Here is a 13,034-nt window from a genome sequence, read left to right as displayed (position 1 = left end):
GGTAGAGCTTTCCTTTGGCACTCACAAAGGGCAAGGCCAGGTAGGGAGTCTCTGTTTTTTATTGATTTTGCCACCAGGTCCTTGGCAACTCCCAGAGGGGGTTACAGTCGCTGACAACTTGGGGCTCCCATTGCAATCCCAGGGCAGGTCTGGTGGGCAGGGCCGGGGTAACCTTCTCCCTCCTCCCTGGGACTGGGAGGAGGTTGGAGCTCCCTGAAGGGAGGCCCAGGTCAGTGTGGCTCTACTGAACAGATGGAAAAGGGGGCTCCAGACACTTGGGTCCGTGTTTGTTTCAGTCTCCAGCTGCACGGTTCTTGTGTTAGGCTCATACTCTCATTGTGTCTTCTCTAAGTCCCAGTCGGTTGGAGGGGTTCTGGTTCAGCAATCAGACTCTTCCCAGCCTCTTTGGAGTGCCCTGGGGCAGCTCTGATATAGGGAGGCCCTGCTGGCCAGGGCCCAGTCTTTGTGGGTTGAGATTCCATGTTCTCGGCTCCAGGCAGACCCTCTCCTTTCAGATCAGATGATCCCCGATGGTTCTAAGCTCCCTTCCACCTCAGAGGCCTCCCTCAGTCAGGGCATCAGAATACCTGGGAGCTTTGCTAAAACCCAGATTTCTGGACTCCTTCTCAGGCTTATACTTGTTCTCCAGGTGGCACCCAGGGATCTGCATTTTAAGAGGTTTCCATCTGGGCCCTCTAGACTGGGAACCACGGCACACGATGTCATGGGTCATAGGCCGCTGGAGACAGAAACTCTCGCTCTACATCATCAATTCTCAACGGGGGCAGTATCGTCCCTGAGGGGGCGGGAGTTGTTTCTTTGCAGGTGGAGTTGGGTGAAAACAGTCTGACTCTTTCTCTTTATGAAGAACAGATCTATATACGGTACATAAACAGATAGTGTATCTGCGGTATTAAAATTTCAGAGAGGGGGAGATTAGGGAAAAAAATGTTTACTAGGATCCTTATGGAGGCGATAGTGAAAAATAGGTTGAAAAACACTGCTCACTACTGAAAGGTCCTAAGAAGCATGAGAGCATAACACAAACACTCCACACTGGGACACATGCACACACACACTCACACTCACACACGTCAGCGCACTCTACACACAACGCATTGAGAGGCTTCTCCTCACACGTATGCAAATACACACGCGCCCATCTTCACCCTCCCACACAGACACCAGGAGGCTCCAATAACACTGCATTAGTGAAGAGAAGGCTAGGTTGGGATTTTAATAAGCTTTTAAATAAATAAATATTATAAATCCCCCTTTACAAAGGCCTCTGTGCTTCTTATTAATGTGACATCCCTGGCCTCATACTTCTTGAGAGCAGAGTTGTCTCCATGCATGCAGGCATGTTTCTGAGACTGTGCGTGTTTTGTGCATGGCTGTGAAGGAGCATGTGCGTGCCCATGTGTCGTGTACATGTGTCTGTGAGGTGTGTGCCGGGGCAAGGTGCTGTGGGCGACAGGTCAGGAAGGAGTGTGTGTGTGTGTGTGTGTGTGTGTGTGTGTGTGTGTGTGTGTGTGTGTGTGTGTGTGTGTGTGTGTGTGTGCGTGCTCCCATGCATATACACTTGGTGGTGACTCTGGGGTTCTTAGCCAGACACTGGCCAATTTCCAGGGAACTTGGTCTCCAAATTCTCCCTGTTCATCATTGTTTTGCTTACTTTTGTCAACTTATAGTGCATGCTCCATAAATATGTGTTGAATGTGTGAGTGAATAAATGAATGTAATTTACAAGGCATCTTGACCTCTGTTCTCTGAATTAAACTTCATAAGTTGCCCCATGTCCTAGGTCTCACTGTGCTCATTTTGCAGGTGAGAAAACTGAGGCTCGGGGAATTGAAGACAGCACTCACACCATCACCATTCAGTAAGTGGTAGTTGAAAACAAATCTTCTGGTTCTCAGGCTTTACTCAGGGCCCATTGCTACCCTGCAGGCACTGGGGAGACCCAAATAGGGTGGTCCAGGATCACTTCCAGAAGGGCTGCTGAAGAGGTGGTCATGTTGGAATCCAGCATCCACAGCAAGATCCTCCTGAGAGGTTCAGGACAACCCCCATCCACCTTCTCCTCTGCTCCTCCCTGGTACCACCAGACCCTTGGTCCTCAGAGCCTGCTGTCCTGGTCCCTGGAGGGCCAGCTGAAGCTAGGCAGAGCAGATGGGCAATGTTCACCCAGCGAGGCAATTTTGACTCAGTCCCTCGGGGGGTGGTACATACTGTGTGCCAAGGTTAATTAAACTGGTAATTAGAAGGAGAGATGCTTAATCTATCTGGTTAATAAAATAACCCCCTTGCATGAGCACGCAGACGCTGTCACTCGGCCGGGCGGAAGCCGAGAGGCTGCAGCCCTGGCATTACGGGATCAGTAGAGCAGAACGCTCCCCGCTCCCTTGGGCATTGGCTTCCCGCCCTCTCTGCTCCCCAAGTCCTGGAACCAATTCCTGGGTCTGCCTCTGTCACCTTAGGGTGGGATCTTGGAGGGAGCTGTGAGGAGGGTCAGGTGCGGGGAGGCAGCCAGGGGTGCCCTGTCCCGGGGATGCTCCAAGGTGAAAGGCAGCACTCACAGGGCTTGCCAGCCGTTGGCCCAGCTTGCCATGCGTTGTGGGGCTCCTATGCCGGCTGGGACCCTCTCGTGCCCTTCCGTGACTCTTCATGCCACTTCCTTCAAGGGCTAAGTCTGACCATCACACTCTAAATAACATCCTTGGTGAATATCTTTACAAATTAATTTTTAATTTCCCATATAAAACATGAATACCTTATTTTTCTAAAAAATATAAAGACTACAAATACCACCTCTCCACCATCCCCAATCTCAGGTTTTTTCAGGGAAGAGACCACTGGTGAAAGTCTGGTGTGTCACCTTCAGGGCCTTTCTCTGCTTATATACAGGTATAATATGTTGAGATAGCTAGATGTAGTTTTGCTTGATGTTAGATTTTTATAATATGGTATCTTACTGTATGCTTCATTCTGCTCTGTGTGTGTGTGTATGTTTCCCCCACTCAACAATGATGTGGAGAACTGATGTTTTCTTCAATCAGATTTCACTGAGATGGAATTTTCCAGTTAGGGAGAGGAGTCTTCCTCGCCCTCAGGACCTCAAGCTAAGAATGGCCTGGGTCTTGTATCAAGGTATCCCCTGGATGTGGACTCACAGCCCTGTGGGTCCACCCTGCACCCCCCAGGCTCACTGCCCGCTGACCCATCTGCCTGAATGCTCCCCTGGACCCTGCTACTCCTCAGCGATTGGAGCGAGCCAAGGTCGCAACAGTGCCCCTTCCCTCCTCCAGCCTCTGTTGCGAGACACCAGGGCTGCTCACAGAAGGCTATCTGTGTGTGAGGCTGCCACAGCCCCACTGCAGCGGCCACCTCCTGTCAACCTCACAGGCTCCCTACTAGCTTAGGTGGGTGGGGTCCTCAAAGAGACCAGCTGTCTCCCACTTCCCACCTCCAAGAACAGACATGGAGGGGCAGGGACTGAGTGACATCCTCCCTGGGAGCTGCTGTGAGGACAAAGGCGCTCAGCTCACCTGTATGGCTTGCCAGGCAAGAGGGGCAGCTGAGCTCTCTCCCAGCTCCTGGCAACAGTGACAGGCAGGCTCAGCTGATGGGCCGAAGGCAGCAGGCAGCAGGCAAGGGAGGAAGTGTGCCCATGCAGGGGAAAGGGTTTTATTAACCTCCTAATGATTGGTTTAATGGGCTTTGAAGTCAGGTGAATTCAGCAACTGGAGCAGGTGGCACTGAGGCTGCAGTACCTGAGCTGATGTGAAGTGGGGAGCCTGGAGGGGCTTCAGCTACCAGAGCCCCAAGTTAGCTCCTAATCTAAAGGGGGTAACAGGACACACTTTTTTAAAGGGCAAGAAGCAGGTTAGAGAGTGAAGGCAGAGCTAGACAGGTTATGGGCTCAGCCTACCCATCCATCCACCCATCCACTCACCCATCTAGCCATCCACCCATCTACCCACCTACCCAACTATCTACCTATCCACTCACTCATCTACTCACCCATCCACCCATCTATCCAGCCACCTACTTACCCATTTCCTCACTGACCCATCCACCCATCTACCCACCAACCCATCCATCCACCCATCCACCAACCCTCACTCATCCACCCATCCACCTCACTCATCCACCCATCCACCTCACAATCCACCTTACTCATCTACCCATCCACCAACCCACCCATCTACCTACTCACCCACTCACTCACCTATCCTCCCACCCACCCATCCACCATCCACCAACCATCTCTCCAACCATATACTCATTCATTTAGCAAGTATTTATTGACCCCCATGCTTTATGCCAGACCCTGTGCTATGTGTAGATCCTGTTTTCTTGGATCTGATTATTCCAGCAGGAGTGTCAGGCAGGAGAGAGACTGGCAATAAATAAACCAACAAGATAATTACAGATGGTGAAAAATATAAAATGGTGAAGTGAGAGAAAGTGGAGGATAGAAGGCATGGAGGGCAGGGAAACTCTCTGAGAAAGCGGTGTTTCAGCTGAGACCCGAGTGAGGAGAATGTGGCAGCTGCTTGAAGATCTGGGGGAAAAGTGTTTCCAGCAGAGGGAACAGCAAGTGTGAAGCATCTGAGAAGGAAATGAGCTTGGTGTGTTTGTGCTACCACAGGAAAGGCAGTGTGGCTGGGGCACAAGGGGATGGCAGAAGAGGATATGGGGGATGGTGTCTGAGAGGTGGGCAGGGACCAGATCCCAAGGACCCTTGAGGTGGAAGGAGGGGAAACCGGACTATTCCAAGAGCAAAGGGAAGCCAGTGGAGAGTTTAGACAGAGGAGTGATATGATGTGATCTGCCTCTGAAACTCATTCTTCTTGATGCCTTAAAGTGATGACTATAAAAAAAGGGGGGAGGAGGGTGGTGGCCAGAGATTTCTAAGTCCCTTTTGGTTCCAAAATCCTGTAGTTCCTCACCCCTCTCCAATTCTAAAACAACATGAAGGATAATCTCTAACATTTGAAGGGTGTTTTCACCGTTTACAATTCACATTCACGGAATGATTCTGTTTAATGCTCACAGTAGCTCCATTCAATATCAAGGAAGTGGCCTCCTCTGAGCCCCTGCAGGGCAGCCCCAGAGTGGAGCCTCCCAGCCTGGAGCCCTAAAGAGCGCTGCTCCACAGTGCCAGCTGGAAGGGTGAGAATGCCGCTGTTGGTCTTGCTGTGAACATCTGTTATTTGCAGCTGGGCTCCCAGACCCTTGCAGGACTCCCTTGTTCCTTTGGAGAACCTCCTCCACCACCATTCACAGTCTTTGTGGTTCAGATGGAGCCAGTCCCACTTCCTGGCTCTAGGGGTGGCCAATCAGAATTCCCACTCTCCTGGCTTCCCGCTCTCCTGGCTTCCCGCTATCCTGGTGGTTGGTTCAGGTTAGGCCCCCAGTTTGTGCCAGTGAGAATCAATCCTGGGACTTAAACTGGGACTTGAGCTTATACAGGAGATGCTCCCTTTCAGGTGGGGTTGGTCATCTGTCAGCATGGTAGCCTGATATGAATGGCTGATGGCCATCCATTGGCAAGATCCTGCCTAAGAAGGGAACCACCACAGAGGAGAGCTAACAAAGAAACAAGGAGAGAGACTTGTTTTGTTAGAGCACCCTGACCCAGCCACGCCTGAAGCCAAACCTCTCCCACCTTTCTAACTTTTCAATTACAAGAATCCATGAATTCCCTTTTGAGCTTGAGCCAATTTGAGATGGGTTTCTGACCCTTGAAGCCAAATGGGTCCTCACCAGTGCGCACTTGTACAACCCTTGAAGGTTTATAAAAACACTCTTACACACAAGGCTGGGTTCATTCTTAGAGCAACTCTGGGAGTTAGGCATTATTACCTCTGTTCCACAGAGGGGGACAGCTAGGCCAAAAGTCAAGGTGTGTTGCCAGGTACAGGGCTGGAGCTTGGATCCAAGCCTTTAGTCATTCTCATCCTGGAGGATGAGTGCATCCTCCTTGTACAGCGCTCCTCCAGGAACCTCTTTTCAGTCATGAGCCAGACCTCTGTTCACCCTTCCTTTGCCCCCCAAGGAGCAGGCCCCACTTTCCTGGCTTCTCTTTCCTAGCCACTGCTCCAGCCAGCGTGGGGTCCTTGTAAGCCTGCTGCCCGTGGCTCCCTTCCGCTGATATTTCAAGCAGGCAAAGCCCTTTTAGGAATGTGACTGTGAGTGACTCTAGGGAGACAGACAAGGCCCCTAAGACCTTTCTCCAATCTGCTGGGAAGCCACAAGCCACAGAGGAGAAGTGGAATGTAGAGTCCCAGCCCTACTCTTTCTTATAAGCAGTGTGACTTTGGACATGTGATTTAAACTCTCAACTGCCTCATCTGAAAGTGGAACTAGTAGTACACCAGCTTCAGGTAATAAACATTAAATGAAGCAAACTGAGTAAAACCCATGGTAAAATAAGCATTGGCATCATAAGCTCCATTGGCTTCATGGGGTCTCTCTGGTCCTGGCCCCTCAAAGTCATGCGTGTCCTCCAGCTGCATTCCCCTCTGTCCCGTGCAGTTTCTTGGACGTGTGCTCCCCACTCTGGGGACACTTGGCCTCTTCTGGGATTCACTCCTTCACTGAGGGAATATTTATTAAATGCCTATTGTGTTCCAGGCTCTGCTCCAGACAGTGGGAAACAACAGTGAACAAGACAAGAGCTTGCATTCTACAGAGCAGGGACAGACTACAACCACGCACGTTTCACACACGTGCTACGCAGAAAACAAATAAGCAAAACCCAGGGAGACGTGACAGTGTTCAGAGGAAGGTGGGGGGCGCTAATTGGCGAGGGAGGCTTAGCCACTGAGACCTAAATGATGAGAGAAGGCAACCAAGGCAAGAACTGATGGTTTGAGCGTCCCAGGCAGAGAGCACAGCAAGTACAAAGGCCCTGAGGTGGGACTAGGTTGGAGGAACAATAGGCTGGTGTGGATAGAGAGCTGAAGGAGGAAGAGGTAGGATATGAGGTTGGAGAGGAAGGCAGGGCAGACCCTGGGGCCCTTGTAAGCCATGGGTAGGATCTGAGATTTATTACATGTGCAATGGGAAGCCATGGGAAGGGGAGGTAGGCAGGAGAGGGACGGATCCTACACTCATTCTAGAAAGAGCAGTCTGGCAGCTGTGGGAGGAGGCATGGCAGGGACAAAGAACAAGCATCACTGCTAGCCTGAACCCCTGCCTCGTCCATGCCCTTCCGGAGCTAGTGGCCCCAGCCCAGCCCACCCCCGCCAAGCAGATGGTGTCGGAGCCCCTAGAGCTTTCTGCTTATCTGCAGGTCCCTGTGACCAGCTCTGTGCACCCAGAAAAAGATGCACGTTGATAAACTTGAGCAGGCACTATGGTTTCTCCACCAACCTCAGCTTCTCTTTGATGACTCATCCCCAGGGATTAGCACCGCGCACCCCACCCCCACCCTGCCCTCTCATTGGAAATGGTCTGAGGTTTCCTATTACTATCACTGACAAAGGCACGGCTCCTCCCAGGTAATCTGCACCAAAGGAAGATCGCTTCCCCCTAAAGGCAGAGACTATTTCCCTTCTCAGTAGCATCTCAGGATTTGGAGGGTCCATGGTCCCCCTCCATCTTTGGCTGCAGGGGGCAGCCATTTGAGCAGCAGCGTGTGCCTTCTGTGGACGCTGTACCCGGGTGCCCTCGAGGCCAAGTGTGTGAGAGCTGATGACCGAGGGCAGGAGGCAGGCAAGGATCCTGCTGGAGCGGAGAGAGGCCCCGGCCTGTGGTAACCCAGCCACCACTGCTTGTCTGCTCCCATCAGCAGAGCCATCGGCTTCGCCGGCTATTTCGTCTGTGTTTATTTATCTGTCTGCCTGTGTCTTGCTTTGTCTTCTGATGTGGCTGTCTCTCAGTCTTCAGATGCCCCCTCAGCTGGAGCCAGTATTTCTGAAGACAGACACAGCCTGCATCTTTCTCCCGGGGGCCGGGTGTGCACGCGTTCTGGCCACGGGGTCTGGCCGCCTCTCTGGGAGCCGGTCCACGCCCTGTGAGAAAGAGCAAAAACAGCTCCTCGGGCTGCACAGTACTTTACAGTTTGCATTTCTCTGTCCCACGCGTGTGTTTAATTATATCCTTGCCTTGTTCCCAAAGGAGTTCAAGTCACTAGTCCTCTGTTCTTCTCAGTGGCACTACAGGGTGGGCAGGCACCAACCTAGCCCCTTGGTAGGCAAGGAAACCGAGGTTCAGAGGGGCTTTGAAGATCACGGAGCAAGATCAAGGTCATGGAGCAAGCATTCAGGCCAGGACTGGGATTTGAGCCTCTGGCGTGGGTTGGATTGCTCTTGCAGGAAGTTTCCAGAGCCCTCCTCTCCTGGAGGTTTGGAGCTTGCTCTGCCTGGGGGTGTCCCTGGCCACCTGCTCTGTCACAGGTTAGGTGGGTAAAGCTGGATGCCTCCTGGCTTGTTCAAGCCCCCGGTATTAGCCTCAGCCCTTCTGGCTGGAGCTCTGGGGAAGGCTCTGGGGAGCAGTAAATTGGGGAATCCCACAGGAAGTGGGGGAGGGAAAGGGGATTGAGACTCTGTGCTGGGGGCTGGAGGCAGCACGGTGGTGAGGGTAGCTGTGAACACCCCTTCCTGTGCCCCGCTCGGCAGCCTGGTCATGAGGGGCTGAGGCCTGGGGAGGGCTGGAGGGGTCTGGCGGGGGCATGGTGGGGGAAAGAAGGGGCTGCCCAGATGACAGCAGGTGACAGGATGACTTGGAGCCCAAGCTGCTGCCGCTGCAACAAAGGAGGGGAGCGAGGGGGAAGACGAGGCTTGGCAATGGCTCTCCCAGCTGCTCTGGGTTTGAAGCTGAGCCACTGTGCTGGCTCCAGCACAGCGCGAACAGGTGGCAGCAAGATTGGCACAGCCAGGAAAATCCATCTTGCGGAGGCCAGCGTGCAGCAGAGCGGGAGAGGAGCAGCCAGACGGAGGGGGAGGATGGAGAGGGGGAGGGGCTGCGGGGAGGAGACCCTCCACTCCCTCCACAGGCCCAGCCACCCCTGGGGACAGATCCTCTCCACCCCTCCCCCAGGTGTCTACATAACTCCCACGCAGCCACCTCTGCACACCCAGGCCAAGGCACTCAAGAGCCCTCAAGGACACTCAGGGCTCACGGGCTGGCCAGGTCTCCTTCCCAAAGGCTCTCGTAGGAACCTGCCTTCTCCTTTCGCCCCGCTGCCCACAGCTCCCAGCCAGATCACCTCTCTGGCTTCTGCCAGCTGGGCTGTCTGGCACTGGGGACACCTGAGCACCTGGTGGGGACAGAGGCACCTGGGCCTCCCAGATGGGCTCCCAACTCCAGGAGTGGCAAGTCAAGGTTTCCTGCCTGGTTTCTGCTCTGTCAGGATGGGGAGCCCCCAGCACATGCAGAGGTGTCTGGTGATTTACCTGGGAACGGGCCCACCCCTCAGTGTCCTAACTCCTGACTGCAGGGCTCTACCAGCACCTCGTGAATTCTGCCTTAGTGAGGCGATGTTTTCCTCTCAGCAGTTGCAAGGCTGTGCATGGTGCTACCTATATACTTAGTTGATGACCAAATAAACCAGGTGGCCCTGCTTTCAGTCAGTCCTCATTCAGGAGATGGCTGTGAAGGGTCTCCTCTGGGCCGAGCACTGTTCCAGGTGTGGAGGACACAGCAGGAAAGAGGGCAGACAAGGTCCAGGGCTCATGGTGCTTACATGATAGAGGGACGAGGCAAACCAACAAATGAGGTAATTTTAGATAGTGACAGGTGTATGTCGAAATAGAGCGGTGTCAAAAGGAAATGGAGAGGTGGCCTTCTAGATGGGGTGGCCAGGGAGGGCTTCTCTGAGGAGGTGTCATTTGAGCTGAGACCTGGTTGAGGAGCCGATCATAGAAAGCGCTGAGGAAGTGTTCCTGGCAGAGGGAATTGTGTGTGCAAAGGCCCCGAGGCAGAATGACCATGACCAGTTGAGGAACAGAAGAAAGACCAGTGATTTTGGGAACAGTTAGGACCTGGATCATGCAGGTCCTGAAGGCCATAGGGAGGAGCTCAGCTTTTATCCTGAGATGAAAAGCCTTTGGGAGAGAGATCCATCTGATGGCTGTGGGGAGGTCAGATTGGACCAGGTTGAGGTGAGGAGAAAGGCATCTGGAGACAAGGCAGAGGCAGCTGCTGGTCAGGTGAGAGGGGGAGCTGAACTGGAGTGGAGATGGGGAAGAGGAGAGAAGCAGCTGGATTGGGGTGTGTTTTTGAGGCTGACACTACTGGACTGCTCTAGAGTTGGATACAGAAGAATTAAAATAGGTTTGGGGTTGAGCTGGGGGGAGGGAGCATTCCCTGGGTTGGAGAGGACTGGGGACTCCCACATGATTAGGGAGGGGACATAGAGGAATTCTTTCTCCTCTTCTAGAAGTAGAACCCAATGGGGATTCCCACACTCTGCAAGGCCCAGGGCAGTACATGCTCCTGCCCCTGGTCCCCACCTGAGAAGCGAGTTTCCATCATTACCCAACGGACACATCCTTCAAGACCCCAGCTCTCCTGTACATTCTGAGCAAGTCATGTCCCTTCTTGAAGATGGACGGCGCTTTACAAACTCCATATGCTCAGTTTTCTTTTATTATTTTAATTTCTAAATACTTGGGAAGGTTTCCAGCATTGGCTTCTGCTATGATTCTGGTGCCAACAAACACACTTTGCTCTCTCCCCCTCCACCTCACCCCTTCCTTCATCCAAACCACACAGATTTCTTCCAACCTGAAGGGGATTCAGGAAGGGAAATTCAGCCAGCACATGGGTGCCCTGTGGGTCTGGTCAAAGATGAAACTGACTCCAGAGGCTGTGGGGGACAGCAGACAGGGCCCGGCCTAGTGGGCGGGAGTCCAGGGTCTCGCTCAAGTTGGGGGTTTCTAGAGATGCTGTCAAAGGGACCATGGCATGGGATGAGAACTGCAGGCTTCCTTTCACCACTCAGTCCACCCAGGCATCCTCCCAGCCTTCTCTCCTTCCTGAGTCCCCAGAGGCTGACATCCCCCGTCCTCTCGTACTAAATTCCCCAGCACCCACTTCCTCCAGCAACTGGGCTTTTCTATGGCTCAGACAACTCCCAGGGTCTTTGCTCTTCCCTCTGCCTGGAGTGCTTTCCCCCTAAACCTTTACAGAGCTCACCCCTTCTCACCCCGGTGTCACGTCTTCCACAAAGCCTTCCCTGGACACCCAATCTGAGCTGACTCCCCTGAACAGTCCTTGTGACTTGTGCTGAAATTTCATGTATTTCTTTGATGACACGTTCCCATGGAAGCAAGACCTTAGCCATCTTTGTTTGGTTTGCTGCTGTACCTCCAGTGACTGGAACAGTGCCCAGAGTGGAGCAATAAATACTTGTTGAATGAATGAATGAATGGGTTTTCTGCCATCTCCTCGTCCTGCCAGCTCCCATTTGTGGAAGGGAGATGGGTGTTCTGGGCAACTCAGACTTAGGTATATGGAGGACCAGGACAACGTTTATTGACTGACCACAGGTGCCAAGAACAGTACAAGTGACCTCATTCAATGTGTTACCCCCATTCTATATGCAAGAAAATGAAAGCTCAAAAGAATAAAAGAACCTGCCCAGAAGCAGACGGATCATAAGTAGAGGAGCCACGGCTGGGATTCTCAGCTTTCCTACTCACCACGCTGCAGATGGACCGCAGATAGATGACCAATTTTCAATGAAGCGGAGTAATAAAGTGCACTTACATCCCTACAATTATGGACCATAAGTCAATGGCACTTTGATGACTCAGAAGGGGATGATTTCAGAGCCCTGCGGGCCCCTGTCCTGCTGGGTCTTGATCTCACATGTGGCGCTGCACCTATGCACAGCGTGTGGTCAGGAGCCCTGCAGGGACCCTGGGGGCTGCTTTCCAGGCTACACCTCTTATCTCTGCAGATCATCCTTTGCTTTTTTATACCAAAGAAAGAAGAACAGTGCATTGATGTGGGCTTTCCTGTGGCGTGTCCTCTTGACCAGCGACCAGCGGGAGTCTCCAAATCCAGCCTCGACAAGGAGGGGACGGCAACACGATGGGTCCTTCTGTTTATCCTGCCTGCTGTGCCCCTTCCCAGGGCATCTGTGAAGCCTTGGCTCACCTCCTCCAAGACTGCACTCACTGCCAGGTTTTCAGTGAAGCTTGACCTGGCGGGTTTGCAGGCACTGCCACCCCGTTCCCTGCTTTGAATTCATGCAGGTCACCCACCACCATCTAACACACCGGCATTGTATCTACTTCACCCGTTAGACTGTAAGCTCCATGAGGGCAGGGTTTTTGCCGGCTGTGTTCCCTGTTGTGCTCCCAGCACCTGGCACACAGTAGGTAGGTAGTCTGTGTTTGTGCAATGAATATTTACCCAACTTCGGTCATTCACATCCCACTTACACACTTTTGGTCATACCTGTGTCCCCCTTGTCCTAGCTCATATTTTTCTTTCCAACAGCCCCCCTGTAAAAAACTTACAGAAATGAAATGTAAGGAAACTTGTTTTTATCACTGCCATAAATGGAAAGCCAATATCACTTGCCATAAATAGAAGACAACTGTTAAAATAAATGCCACGAAAACAAAATAGCGTGAGGAAATTTGAGCAAGAGCCTGTTGCCTGCAGAAGGCAATAGGCGGAGGCCTGCTCTCTCTTTCTCTCTGCTAGAAGGAGGGGTCAGGGAGTGCTGGAGAGGTGTTAGAGATGGGCTAGCAGCAAAATGAGACCTTGTCCTTGATGGGAGGTTTTAGAGAGAACCGCATAGGGAGCAGCTTTCTCACCATCTGGGCGAGACAGTGTGACTTGACTCCACTCTCGGCATCTCCTAAAATCCAACTCCTGTTATGGTCCTCATCGCACACTTTGGGGAACACAGAATCTGGACAACTCAGTAAGGCTAGGTGTGGAGGGACTGCTTCTCAAACGCACCTGGCATTTGGGACCATGCTAGCCCCTGACATGTCTTTGCGGGGGTTGGGAAAAGGCGCTCCCTCAGGGCAGAAGTGGCACCATGCCTTTGTGGGCAGAGA

Source organism: Eubalaena glacialis, chromosome 4 (genome assembly GCF_028564815.1).
Source record: "Eubalaena glacialis isolate mEubGla1 chromosome 4, mEubGla1.1.hap2.+ XY, whole genome shotgun sequence".
Classification (NCBI taxonomy): Eukaryota; Metazoa; Chordata; class Mammalia; order Artiodactyla; family Balaenidae; genus Eubalaena; species Eubalaena glacialis.
Note: the sequence above shows the minus strand (reverse complement) of the source record.